At 41.7% G+C, this 14,108-nt stretch overlaps 1 protein-coding gene across 1 annotated transcript in view; it reads left to right on the plus strand.

The window, feature by feature from the left end:
- Window positions 1-398: 398 nt before the first annotated feature.
- LOC124031465 (extracellular sulfatase Sulf-2-like) overlaps window positions 399-14,108 on the plus strand; it is a 100,257-nt gene continuing 86,547 nt past the window's right edge. The window contains exon 1 of the mRNA XM_046342717.1: window positions 399-635. The gene's annotated coding sequence lies outside the window, so the exon portion shown is untranslated. The remainder of the gene's footprint in view (window positions 636-14,108) is intronic.

Genomic DNA, 14,108 nt, shown 5'->3' on the forward strand with positions numbered 1-14,108 from the left:
AACAATTTTATTTACTTCCAGTCAAGTCCCGTTCTGAGGCGTTTTTTTTGAGAGAGAGAGAGACGGCTGGTAGACAAGATTATGGCCTTAACAGGCTGCTACCTGAAAGACAACACCAGACACGTTGTAGTCTACCTTTCTCATCCTGACAGAGAGAGAGAAAGGGGATACAGTGTCTCACCATAGACACAGAAACGCACACACACACACACACACACACACACACACACACACACACACACACACACACACACACACACACACACACACACACACACACACACACACACACACACACACACACACACACACACACACACACACACACACACACACACACACACACTTACACACACAGTGGAGCGGAAAGAGGTGGTAGTAGGAGGACGACTCTGTGTTCATCGGTAAGGTCATGGGAACCTCACTGGAAGCTCTGGGCCACTGGGGAATAATGAAGAACAAATAGCAAGCCTTGATGTTTACTCAGAGTGAAGTGATCCACAGGTTATTATTACGGCTGTGTTTTCACTGCTCACTGAGCTCTTGATCCTGGGCCACTACCGCTCGGGACCCTGGGACACCACCCTCTGCAACTGGATCCTGAATTTTGACAGGTCGCCCCCCAGGTGGTGAGGGTAGGTACCAACACATCTGCCACACTGACCCTCAACACAGGGGCCCCTCGGGGGTGTGTGTTTAGTCCCCTGTACTCTCTGTTCACCCACGATCATGTGGCCACGCACAACTTTTATTTGCAAATATTCCTCCGTTTTAACACTGCATTGTTGGGAAAGGGCTCGTAAGTAAGTATTTCACGGTAAAGTGGTCGGAGCCACAAATTCATTTGGATTTGATTTGGATTTGATCCAGCTTACTTAACTAGAGAATGTTCTCTCTGCACTGCACTGCACCTCAGGCACTAGATGTCAGGCACTAGATGTCAGACGCTCATGTCATGTCTCATTTGCACCCATGGAAGAGTGTAGACCACAGGGGTGCACTGTGGACACAACTGGCATTGGAACAAATCCAAATAAGATTAGAAACATTTTACCTTGGATCGACGTCGCTTTCTCGGGGAAAACCCCATCCTTCTAGGCGAATGCAGTCCTAAAAAGCTTTGGGGTCTTGTATCACAACAGAGAGAGAGATTGATATTAAGCATGAAATAGTAAACCTATGTCGAAGTGGTTAACATCATGGGCAAAAGTTGCTTGTCACAAACGGCATGTTCCTCTGATATTTTGGCTCTTGAATTTTGATCTCTGCTTCTTGTTTCTGGAGCAATGTATTGGCGCCCCCTTGTGTCTTAAACATGTTCTTGTAGCTTCAAATACCGAAGTGCGGGTGCTCACCAACTCCCTCAAAGTGGGACAAAGAAATGACCTTCGAGATGCGACGTATCATGTTTCCTTTTGTCTAAGAATTCAGATAATAATTGACACATTCATTTAGAATAGGGAGAACTGATGTGCTGTACATGCATAACCACTAGATCACTGTGCAACTTCAAGGGCGACTGCACTTCTTGATTTGGCCTTGTTTTAGATTTTGTTAATTAAGACATGCTAATAGCAATGACTGAATTCAAACGTGCGTTGGCTTTGGGGTGTGGTTTGATGTGGGTATCTCATGTATGTGTGTTCATAGGTGGGAAGAGTTAGCCAAATTATTTAGCCAATTATCTTCAGCCTGCTGGTGAGTGACCATGGCAAAGTCGGTTTGACTTTGGATAGCCTATATCAGGGGATAGTTAGGGATAGTTGGGGAAATTTACTGGACTGATGGTGCCTGCATCTGATGGTCACGGTTCTTTCAAGACTACTGGGAATTCGGGGGAAAAGGGAAGTAAAATCATGATGTCAGTGACCTTCAGGTCGGAAAGTCTGAGCTCTTTCCCAGTCGGATCTCGTTTCTTTCCGAGTTCCCAGTTGTTTTGAACACGGCAGAAGAAAAGAGCAGCCAGAGCGTCTGCCTCTCACCGTCCATCTCCTTCCTGTCCGTTGTGAGACTAACCAGAGAGAGGGGACACCCTCGTCCACCTGATGGTAAAACTCATCCGCATCTACCTTATGCACAAATTCATGTTGTTCCTATGAGAAAGCAAAATATTCCTTAATATTAAAATGACGAGCTGCTAATATTAATAATACAAATGAAGGGCTATGGAGACACTTAGCTACTATACTTAACAAAAATATAAGGAAATCAGCCAATTTAAATAAATTCATTAGGCCCTAATCTAAGGATTTCACATGACTGGGCAGGGGTTCAGCCATGGGTGGCTTACTAGGGAGCCAGGTCCAGCCAATCAGAATGAATTTTATCCCTACAAAAGGGCTTTATTACTGACAGAAATACTCCTCAGCATTAACAGGGATGTAAACAAGTTTGTGCACAACATTTGAGAGAAAAAAACTTTTTCTGCATATGGAACATTTCTTGGGATTTTTTATTTCAGCTCATGAAACATTGGACCAACACTTTACATGTTGGGTTTTATATTTTTGTTCAGTGTAATTCATTGCAGTTGCAGCGCGAGCGGTAGTACGGAAAAGCCTGTTTTATGTTTTGTAATAGTGTTGAATAAAACAGTTTTGGCAGTGCTGAATAAAAACTTAAACATGAACTGACTCATAAAAATACCAGCTCTTTGCTATGTTCTTTGACAGTCTCTCTCTTGTCACGGTTTTTAAAAGTTACGAAATCTCATGCAGGCTAGTACAGTACATTACCAAAAGTATGTGGACACTTGCTCATTCCAAAATCATGGACATTAATATGGAGTTGGTCCCCCCTTTGCTGCTTTAACAGCCTCCACTAATCTGGGAAGGCTTTCCTCTAGATGTTGGAACATTGCTGCGGGGACTTGCTCTAATTCAGCCACAAGAGCATTAGTGAGGTCGGGCACTGATTTTAGGCAAAAGGACATCAAGGGCACATTCCAAGAGCCCTGGATCGCAGTCAACGTACCAATTAATCCCAGAGGTGTTCGGGGGGTTTGAGGTCAGGGATCTGTGCAGGCCAGTCAAGTCCTTCCAAACCGATCTCAACAAACCATTTCTACATGGCTGAAACAGGAAAGGGTCTTCCCCAAACTGTTTCCACAAAGTTGGGGCCTAGCCCAAACCATAAAAAACAGCCCCAGACTATTATTCCTCCTCCACCAAACCTTACAGTTGGCACTATGCATTGGGGCAGGTACTGTCTCCTGGCATCCACCAAACCCAGATTAGTCCGTCGGACTGCCAGATGGTGAAGCGTGATTCATCACTCCAGAGAATGCGTTTCCACTGCTCCAGAATCCAATGGCGGTGAGCTTTACACCACTCCAGCCGACGCTTGGCATTGCGCATGGTGATCTTAGGCTTGTATGCGGCTGCTTGGTCATGGACTTTTTTGGAAAGGTGGCATCCTATGATGGTGCCATGTTGAAAGTCACTGTGCTCTTAAGAAGCATGTGGAAAAAGGTCATTCAGATAACTAAATTTAACCTTGCTAATTTCCGATTTATACGAAATTGTTTGACTACAGAGGTAGCAAAACTGTACATCAAATCTATGACACTCCCCCACTTAACATACTGCTTGACTAGTTGGGCCCAAGCTTGCTGTACAACATTAAAACCTATTCAGTCTGTCTACAAACAGGCTCTCAAAGTGCTTGATAGGAAGCCCAATAGCCATCATCACTGTTACATCCTCAGAAAGCATGAGCTCATGAGTTGGGAAAATCTTGTGCAATACACCAATGCATGTCTTGTATTCAAGATCCTAAATGGCCTGGCTGCTCCTCCACTCAGTACTTTTGTTAAACAGAAAACCCAAACATATGGTAGTAGATCCACAAGGTCTGCCATGAGAGGTGACTGTATAGTTCCCTTAAGGATAAGCACCTTTAGTAAATCCACTTTCTCTGTGAGAGATTCCAATGTCCGGAATACACTGCCATCAGACACACATAACTGCACCACATATCACATTTTCACAAAATGCATGAAGACATGGCTAAAGGTCAATCAGATTTGTGAACATAATCCCTAGCTGTGTGTAATTCCATGATGTCTGTTGTCTGTAGCTTGTGAGGTGTGGAAACACTTTGTTGCTTTTATGAATTTTGTCTTGTTGCTTTTTGTTCTATGTTGCTCTGTCTATATGCTACTTCTTGCTCGTCCTATGTTGCTCTGTCTGCATGCTATGTCTTGCTTGTCCAATGTTGCTCTGCGTGTGCTCTCTGCTCAATGATTGTCTGTATTGTAATTTTTATTAATAACCTGCCCAGGGACTGCGGTTGAAAATTAGCCGGCTGGCTAAAACCGGCACTTTTACTGAAATGTTGATTAATGTGCACTGTCCCTGTAAAAGTAAAATAAACTCAAACTCTTCAGTAAGGCCATTCTATTGCCAATGTTTGTCTATGGAGAATGCATGGTGGTGTGCTTGATTTTATACACCTGTCAGCAAACAGGTGTGGCTGAATTAGCAGAATCCACTAATTTGAAGGGGTGTCCACATACTTTTTTATATACTGTATAGTGTATAAAACCTAGCTGGAAGCTGTAGACACGGTTATTTGCGATTGGCCAGCACAGTAGGCACACTAGATACAGCTACAGGTCTTATGTACAGCCAGGTAGGCAGAGTTTCTCTTTTCAGACAAATGAAAAGGTGGGAACACTTTGCCTACAAATAGGAGCACAAGCCTTTGTTGGCTTTTCTAAAGAAATGTTTGGTGATCGACTAGCCTTGACCGGTTGGTGACTACTGGGCTAGAAAAAGTGAGAAATATAGCAGGGCACGTATTGGAGTATTAGCCTGGACTGAACAGGAATTTATCAGGTTACATGGGCTGAATATATTTACACTAATTGTATAGCCTACCAATGCTGAGTTTAAGGGACCATAGGGACTCACTGCAAGCATTGCGTGACAGGCTTCAGGTTTGGCAAGATGGTAGGAGATAGGGTCTATTTAACAGAAAATGTCAACATGCCTTCTTGTCTCTATCTCTGCGGGGTAGAAAACCACAGTTTGCAGCTCAGTTGGCTTGAGAGTACACACACACACACACACACACACACACACACACACACACACACACACACACACACACACACACACACACACACACACACACACACACACACACACACACACACACACACACACACACACACACACACACACACACACACACACACACACACACACACACACACACACACACACACACACACACAGTGGCCTTCATGAAGGTCAGTCTTTTGCCATATTTTAGCAGCTTTATTTGGGCTCGACTTACCTAAAGTATAAGTGGATTTCAAGTTTTGAAGTCAGTCAACTGCAGTATAAATTCAGCTGCCTCAGCAACTTGGGGCATCTACTCTCAATAGTCAGAAGTAGCCTCCTCTCCCATGTGTCCTTTCCAATATCTGAACTTGTGAAATAAAATATCCAGTATGCTTCCACCATATTGCTCTCAACTATTCTGAATAGTAAGATCAGTGCAAATGCAGGAAAGGAGTCAAGTAGAGAAAATTATTCAGAGGGTGGAGTCACAGAGATCTCTACTGATCTCCACATAAACATCACTTTGTCCCACTCTCCTTTCAGCACGTCTCATTTACAAATACTGTACATATTTTTTGAACGAAGAAGATAAATATTTATTTCGCTTTTTCCTTCCTGTAGGGGTCTTGGATGGAAATAGGGCATCATAGGGCATCATAAGTACTTTCAAGGAAAGGGATTTATTGATTGTATGAACATACACAAACATCAGGTTTTAAGTGCGAACAGGATGTTAGTTGGTCTGAATATAGCAGCTCTCCATGTTTAATAAAAGTGTATATGAGATATTGATATGGTTGGCATTCAGGGCCCTGATTGATTGCGATGGCATTTGGATGCTCTCAGTAAATGCCAGATCCCATGCTGAGTGCTTGACTAATGGATGTCCACGGATGGCAGCCTCGGCATCAGTCACTTCTGCCCCCCATCCCTTCCCTCCCATCCTCTCCTCCTCTGCCATCCTCTACCAGAGAAAAGGTTATCTATGTTCCTCCAGGTGGAGTAGGAATAGATGAGTGGATTGATACTTTTGAGATTAGTGGACTGATACAGTAAGGCCCTTAGACTTCTGAATGGCAATGTGTGGGACACCCTGCTCATATATTATGTATGAGCAGTCTTATTTATATTAACAATCACTTTTACAAGAGAGACCTGGCCAAAATAGCAGCACAAACAGTTGCAGACACATTTACATTTACATAAAACGCAAAGCACTACAGTTTAAAAAAAACATACATTTACACATTAACAGCAAGATGGTTTGGGAATGTGCAACCTGGAGTCAAAACATTGACAGCCACCCACTTCATTTTCCATTATATTGTTTAACCTACGAGCTATAGGAGGATGGGCTCATTGTAATGGTTGAAATGGAATCAATGGAACGGAGTCAAACACGTTGTTTCCATGTGTTGACATGTTTGGTACCATTCCATTGATGCCATTCCGGCCATTGCAATGACCTCATCCCGGTATGGCTCCTCCCACCGGCCTCGTCTGATGTACAGTAAAGGAACAAAGGTATCTAAGATAATAACAATATCCTCTCAAGATTGTTGTAGATGGGCTTTGTCAGATCCAGATGAATGAAGGCTGAATGGAAAACCACCTGATTGACATTACAATTAGGGGCTCTCTACCTCTCTCCTTCTAGTTTGAATTCAAATATTGCCCGCTTATCCACTCCCTCACAATGATTGCCATTGCTTCATTTTCAAATTAAAATAGCAATTAAAATAGAAAAATGAATTCTAAAATAAAATGAAGAGTACAGACTATGCATCTCAACATTTGGATTGGAAAAAAGCAAATCGCTGTGAGAGCGGCCAATATGATTTGACAGAATTTCCTCTGGGTAGTCACAAGTCAGATAGGAACATTACTCAACCATATCTGAGTGGAGGGCTGCAGATGAGCGCATGGACATTTATTGTGTTGCTGTTTTTCCTTTTAGGACAGAGAGACAGTTAATTAAAGTGAGAGGTGTACAATATGTCACCCTGATGATGGGAGAGGCCCATTTCTCGAATAGCGTTCTGGACTCTGTCTGTCTACATCAGTCTTTTCTGCTTTTACCTGACTCTCCAATCTCTGGATTTGTAATATGACGTGCCAAAGATGATTTTACACAATTCATAATTTACCTCTGAGTAGAGTGAAACATTATTTCATCTAAGGTTTTTATAGTTTTGTGTTTCTATAGTTGTATTATTTTGGGGATTTTTATTTGAAATTCAATTTAGTTTCAGTTAGTTTTCAGACCTTTTTATTTAGTTGTACACAAATATTTGTATTTCACAATGTATGCTAAACAAAATATAAACACAACATGTTGGTCCACACATTTGTTTACATCCCTGTTAGTCAGCATTTCTCCTTTGCCAAGATAATACATCCACCTGACAGGTTTGACATATCAAGAAGCTGATTAAACAGCATGATCATTACACAGCTGCGCCTTGTGCTGGGGAAAATAAAAGGCCATTCTAAAATGCCACAGATGTCTCAAGTTTGGGGTGCAACTGGCATGCTGACTGCAGGAATGTCCACCAGAGCTGTTAATGTTAACCGTCCATTTATCTACAATAAGCTGCCTCAAACGTCATTTTAGAGAATTTAGCAGTACATTCAACCGGCCTCACAACCATAGACCAGGTGTAACCACGCCAGCCCAGAACCTCCACATCCGGCTTCTTCACCTGCAGGATCGCTGCGAGGTCGTCTGAGACCAGCCACCTGGACAGCTGATGAAACTGAGGAGTATTTATGTCTGTAATAAAGCCCTTTTGTGGTGAAAAACTAATTCTGATAATTGTGTTGAATATTTTGTTTTTTGGGATGTCACACCTTGCCACTGGGGGGCAGTAATACATAAGGGGATGGGCCAGGTCATACGTTAAGGTTTAAATGATAAACTAAATCTCAATGTGACTTGGATTTAAAAGTAATAGGCTAGCGCTGAGACTGGTCAGAAAATATTGTAGCGACCTTAAATCAACTCCTAGGGATCTCAAGAGCTTTTTACCTCTTGGTGTAATAGGTAAGGTGTTGGCTTGTCAGTCACTGGATCAGGGTTTGAGTCCCAGTTGGAACTATCTTCCAAATTTGCTACAATATGGTGGAAACTCTCAGCAAATCCAATGTTTTTTAACCTTAGTACATGTAAGAAGAGTCAGTTTAGCTACCTGGACAATTTTAAATGTTAGCTAGTGATATTGAGGCACGAACTAGGCCTGTTTGAAACAGCGCTATCTCTTGGCAGCTCAGTAGCTTAAACTCCCCAAAAGATTGAAAACCCCTTTAGAATTTTTTGCAAAGTTTAGAAAAAAAGGAAAACTGAACATAATTCATGATGGTTTTGATTTTAAGGTACAGTGAAATATAATTAACAAACCCATTTGAAAAACTAAAACTATAAAAAAAAATTTTTTATTTCAGTTTACTAAATAGTTTTTTCTTGATTAGTTTGTTTACTAAAACCTTCTTGAGTAGTTCAAGTAGTGTACCCAGCCTTTACGTAACAGCCCCCACACACACCCCTCTAACAGCATGTGGATGGATGTTTGTTCTTTAATTCTGACATCAGACCCTATACTGGGCCATCTCTGGAGTCTTCCCTCACACCTTGCCTAGTACTCCCTCTTGCGTGTGAGAGTGTTTGTTTGCAGACAGCACTCAAAAAACAAACAACAATGGGGTCCGCTTTTGGTACAAACAACTCATTAATTATTTAGGACAGCAAACATGACTTGCTGCTAATCTACATAGCCTTTAAAAGGCCACACAATTTATAATGCAGGCCTTTCTCTCCCACTGTGGGGACATTCCGAGGCTGTCTTAACCCTGCCTGTCCACAACACTGCTGTGTCTCTGGAATGGAGGCCATGTCAAAACTCTGCCAGGATACTTTGTCTTTACCCCAAATGTGGTGTGTGCGTACAGGCATTTATGTACTCAACTGTACAAGGATTTAGAGCAGGGTTGAGTAAAGCCTAAACATATGTGAATGGGTTTTTCCTGCCTGTCTCAGATATGGGAAAACTCAAGTTATTTTGTGGCCCAGTGCAATTTCAGAAAGTATTAATGACAACCAGGCAAGTTCCACAATTAATAATACTTTATTTGGAAAAAGTTAGGAAGTGTCAAAAATATTATTTAAAAAATTAAGTCTCCTCAAAAATGGAAATTCCATCCCAAAAACCGATTGGGTAAAATCCATCAATCATCATTTCTTATTTTCCAACAGTCAATATTCATCCAAATGTAGCCTGTGTAGTCGAGTCCAACGTGGTGTCAGTTCCTCCACTTTTATTAAGGCCTCTTCTCCTTACTAGCTCTCCATTGAATCGCTTTCTCTACACAGGTTCCCTTCTCCGTGTAGGACTGGGTTCAGGTCCGCTCCTGGGAAGGCGGCAGTGTAATTATCCGAGTCAGGTAGATACAGTTTCCCCGTGTTAATTCCTGTTTACTTCTAGATCTTCAGCACAATGTTAGCTCATATCTTGCGTAATCATCACTTATCCAAATTGCACACATTACAGACGTGACGTTGATCCGTAGATAAGAACGAGAGGAAAACAGTACTTCACTCTAGTTCATTGTTTGTGTTCAGAGGTAGTCGTGGGATACAGGCCCGGGTGCGTCCTAGGAGCAGGCTGCCATCTGAGCGCTGTGTGTCTGCACCGTAGGATGCTGGGAGAGAGGCTTGCTCACTGGCTGTGTGCTTCTGTCCTTTAGGGAATCCTGTTCATTTACTTCACCTGTGCACAATCAAGAGCGGAAAGAGAGGCACTCAGGAATGTCGCCTCTCAATTTGGATTAGAGCAATTCAATGGCAAAGAGTTTAAAGATGCAGTCCGGTGTCTTAAACGCAACAAATTTGTAACATATTGTATGAATTGGATTCATAACATATCATCCAAATTGCAACAAAAAAAAGTTTTTGCAGGACGTAACATCATACAAAATGGATTACATATATAATTGCATGATGTAGTATACAAAAAATAGGGACACGTTTTGGTTCGTGAGCACCGCTTTCTAAACTGCTGGCTGAAATTATACAGTAGTTCTTGAGTGTCACTTGATAATTTAAAACATGTGTAACAGTTTAGCTTCTGTCCCTCTCCTCGCCCCAAACCAGGGACCCTCTGCACACATCAACAACTGACACCCACGAAGCATCGTTACCCATCACGCCACAAAAGCCACGGCTCTTGCCGAGCAAGGGGAACGACTACTTCAAGGTCCTCAGAGCGAGTGACGTTAACAATTGAAACGATATTAGCGAGCACCACCGCTAACTAGCTAGCCATTTCACATTGGTTACATTCACCTCTCTTTTGACCTCCTCCTTTTCCGCAGCAACCAGTGATCCAGGTCACGGCACCAATGTAACAGTTTAGCTTCTGTCCCTCTCCTCGCCCCTAACTGGACTCGAACAAGGGACCCTCTGCACACATCAACAACTGACACCCACAAAGCATCGTTACCCATCGCACCACAAAAGCCACGGCCCTTGCAGAGCAAGGGGAATAACTACTTCAAGGTCCTCAGAGCGAGTGACGTCCCAGATTGAAACGCTATTAGCGCGCACCACCACTAGCCATTTCACATCGGTTACACATGCATGTGGGTAGCACTCCTGAGAATTTAGAACATGCATGTGGGTAGCACTCCTGAGAATTTAGGATACGCGTTATTGGTAGCACACGTGAGATTTCACACTTCAATTATTGAACATGCAGCACTTGTGAATAGGTTGACACTGCAAACATACTTCAAAACATGTGAGCACAGCAAACATGAGAGGGGGAAAAAGGAAGCTCATCATTACAAGGTGACGTGTGTACAGGAACCTTCCATTTACAGAACAACTTGACACATTTTGTAATGTACTCGCCTGTTTAAAAACTGATTACATGAGTAATTATTTTAGACAGCGGGGTTCCTTGTTAAACCAACCTACAGGCGCCACCTGCTTAGTATGTGTGGCAGTTATTACAGCAAATACGGTATATTATATATGCAAATGGTAAGACGTCAACAGGGTTTAGTTAATTAGCAAGCAATGTGAGCATGGCTTTCCAAACAGAGGCTTCTTTTACTCTGGAGCGAAGGTCTCAGCAGGGGGCCCCACTTTGATCTGTAGATCCCACGGTCTGAAGGACCATTGCTCCTACTAGCAGCACTGTCAGTCAGACAGGGAAATTTCCATGTAAAAAGCCCCATGAGCACTAACATGAGAAGTTTATATAGGAGAACATGAAAGCTAAGTTTATATATATATTTTAAATAAGGCATGTATAAATGTTTTTAACCATTTCTATCCAAAAAAAAGTAGGAATAAGCAAAGGCTTTGATTTCTGCTCAAACAGATGGAAAAGGGGTCTTAGAAAAAGTCTTAATATAATATATATATTTTTTAACTTTGTAGGGAATAAACTAAAGGTATTTCAAATGAATTAATTTGCCCAAGTTTATCATAAGACATGAACAGAATGCATCAGTGATTTGAATTTCCTGTGTGTCTACCACTTTGTGTAGCCGTTAGCGATGCTGCTAATGATAACCTTTTTCGGGTATAGATAGAAAGGCTTTCCCATAAACATTCTCAATTAAATGTTAACTATACTGAACAAAAATATAAACATGCAACAATTTCAACGATTTTACTTTACTGCACATTTTTAGATTTGCCTTTTATTGTCCACAGTACAAGGTGAACCTGTGTAATGATCAGGCTGTTTAATCACCTTCTTGACATGCCATACCTGTCAGGTGGTTTAAGCATTGTTGTGGACTTAAAACATCCAATTTAGTTCGTTTTTCTATTGAAAAGTGTATTTTGAGAGTGAAAACCTGAAGAAGCAGGGAAAAAGAAAATCTGGAAAAACTAAAAGGAGAAAACGGAATTTAGAAAATAACTAAACGGGATAAGGCCAAAAGTTTAACAGATTTTATAGTGCCCTAGAAATGTAACCACTCTCAAATGTGTAAGGATCGACGCTGGTAGACGAGAAACAAGTACAGGGAGTGAACATTTAATTAACGACGGACATGGAAGAGGACAGCGTTCTGAAGAGAAAACATAACAACATTAGTGCTGACACGGGGAACCAACTGAGGAACAGACATATATAGAAGGGCAATCAACAAAGTAATGGAGTTCAGGTGAGTCCAATATTGCACAGCTACGCGTAATGATGGTGACAGGTGTGCGTAATTAATGGAAGTTTGGCGCTCTCGAGCGCCAGAGAGGGGGAGCGGGAACAGGCGTGACAAAATGCCTATACATAGCTATAGACGGACCATCCATGATATCAAAATGATAGTTTTAAACGTGTTGAGGCAATACAGTGTTTGTTTACATTTACATTGTTTGCAAACATTGTAGTAACACAAGATTGTTTTGGGGGTTCTGATGGGATATGTCAGTTGAACGAAGCTCATGAGGCATTTATAAGTTATAATCTTAAAGAATCAATGGGTATATGTCATACATTTATAAGTCAGTTAATGTCACCTCCCCCGGCTCTTACTGACACCTACTTATGAGCCCTCTCTCTTTTCATTTACTGTAACCAGCCCTCTCACCCACTTAGCACCGACCGACACCGGACGACCATGGACGTTGAAAAGTAGTTTAAATTTGGTCAATTCAAGTATGAACCAATCTTAAAGTCTGTTTCACAAGTTTGTACAGCACAGTACAGTGCAGTACAGTGCAGTAGAGCACCGTGCAGTACATTAAATTACATTACAGTAAAGAAAAATAGAGTAGAATATAGGTCAGTACAATACAGTACAGTAATGTACAGTAGAGTTTAGTATAGTACAGTAGAGTAGAGCACACTAGACTAGAGTACAATATAATTGACTGTAGTGTCAGTGTTTCCCCTAGAATTTATTTTCAGCAGCGGTGGCAAAGTTAGCATGCTAGCTGTTCCCATAGACTTCTATTCATTGCGGTAATGCTAGTGAGCCTTTGCGCTAGTTAGCAACTTCCTTCCATTAGTTCATCTATATCTGTGTAAGTAGAAAAAGGGCTTAATTGCCAGAATGCCTTAATAAACGCAGAAATATACACTCCTGTTCAAAAGTTTGGGGTCACTTAGAAATGTCCATGTTTTTGAAATAAATGCACATTTTTCGTCCATTAAAATAACATAAAATTGATCAGAAATACAGTGCAGATATTGTTAATGTTGTAAATGACTATTGCAGCTGGAAATGGCTGATTTTTTAATAGAATATCTACATAGGCGTACAGAGGCCCATTATCAGCAACCGTCACTCCTGTGTTCCAATGGCACGTTGTGTTAGCTAATCCAAGTTGATCATTGTAAAAGGCAAATTGATCATTATAAAACCCTTTTGCAATTATGTTGGCACAGCTGAAAGCTGTTGGTTTGATTAAAGAAGCAATAAAACTGGCTTTCTTTAGACTAGTTGAGTATCTGGAGCATCAGCATTTGTGGGTTCGATTACAAGCTCAAAATGTCCAGAAACAAAGACTTTCTTCTGAAACTCGTCAGTCTATTCTTGTTCTGAGAAATTAAGGCTATTCCATGCAAGAAATTGCCAAGAAACTGAAGATGTCGTACAACGCTGTGTACTACTCCCTTCACAGAACAGCGTAAACTGGCCCTAACCAGAATAGAAAGAAGAGCGGGAGGCCCTGGTGCACAACTGAGCAAGAGGACAAGTACATTAGAGTGTCTAGTTTGAGAAACAGATGCCTCACAAGTCCTCAACTGGCAGCTTCATTAAATAGTACCTGCAAAACACCAGTCTCAACGTCAACAGTGAAGAGCCGATGCTGGCCTTCTAGGCAGAGTTCCTCTATCCAGTGTCTGTGTTCTTTTGCCCATCTTAATATTTTATTTTTATTGGCCAGCCTGAGATATGGCTTTTTCTTTGCAACTCTGCCTAGAAGGCCAGCATCCCGGAGTCACCTCTTCACTGTTGACGTTGAGACTGGTGTTTTGCGAGTACTATTTAATGAAGCTGCCAGTTCAGGACTTACGAGGCATC

Source organism: Oncorhynchus gorbuscha, linkage group LG03 (assembly GCF_021184085.1).
Source record: "Oncorhynchus gorbuscha isolate QuinsamMale2020 ecotype Even-year linkage group LG03, OgorEven_v1.0, whole genome shotgun sequence".
NCBI classification, from domain to species: domain Eukaryota; kingdom Metazoa; phylum Chordata; class Actinopteri; order Salmoniformes; family Salmonidae; genus Oncorhynchus; species Oncorhynchus gorbuscha.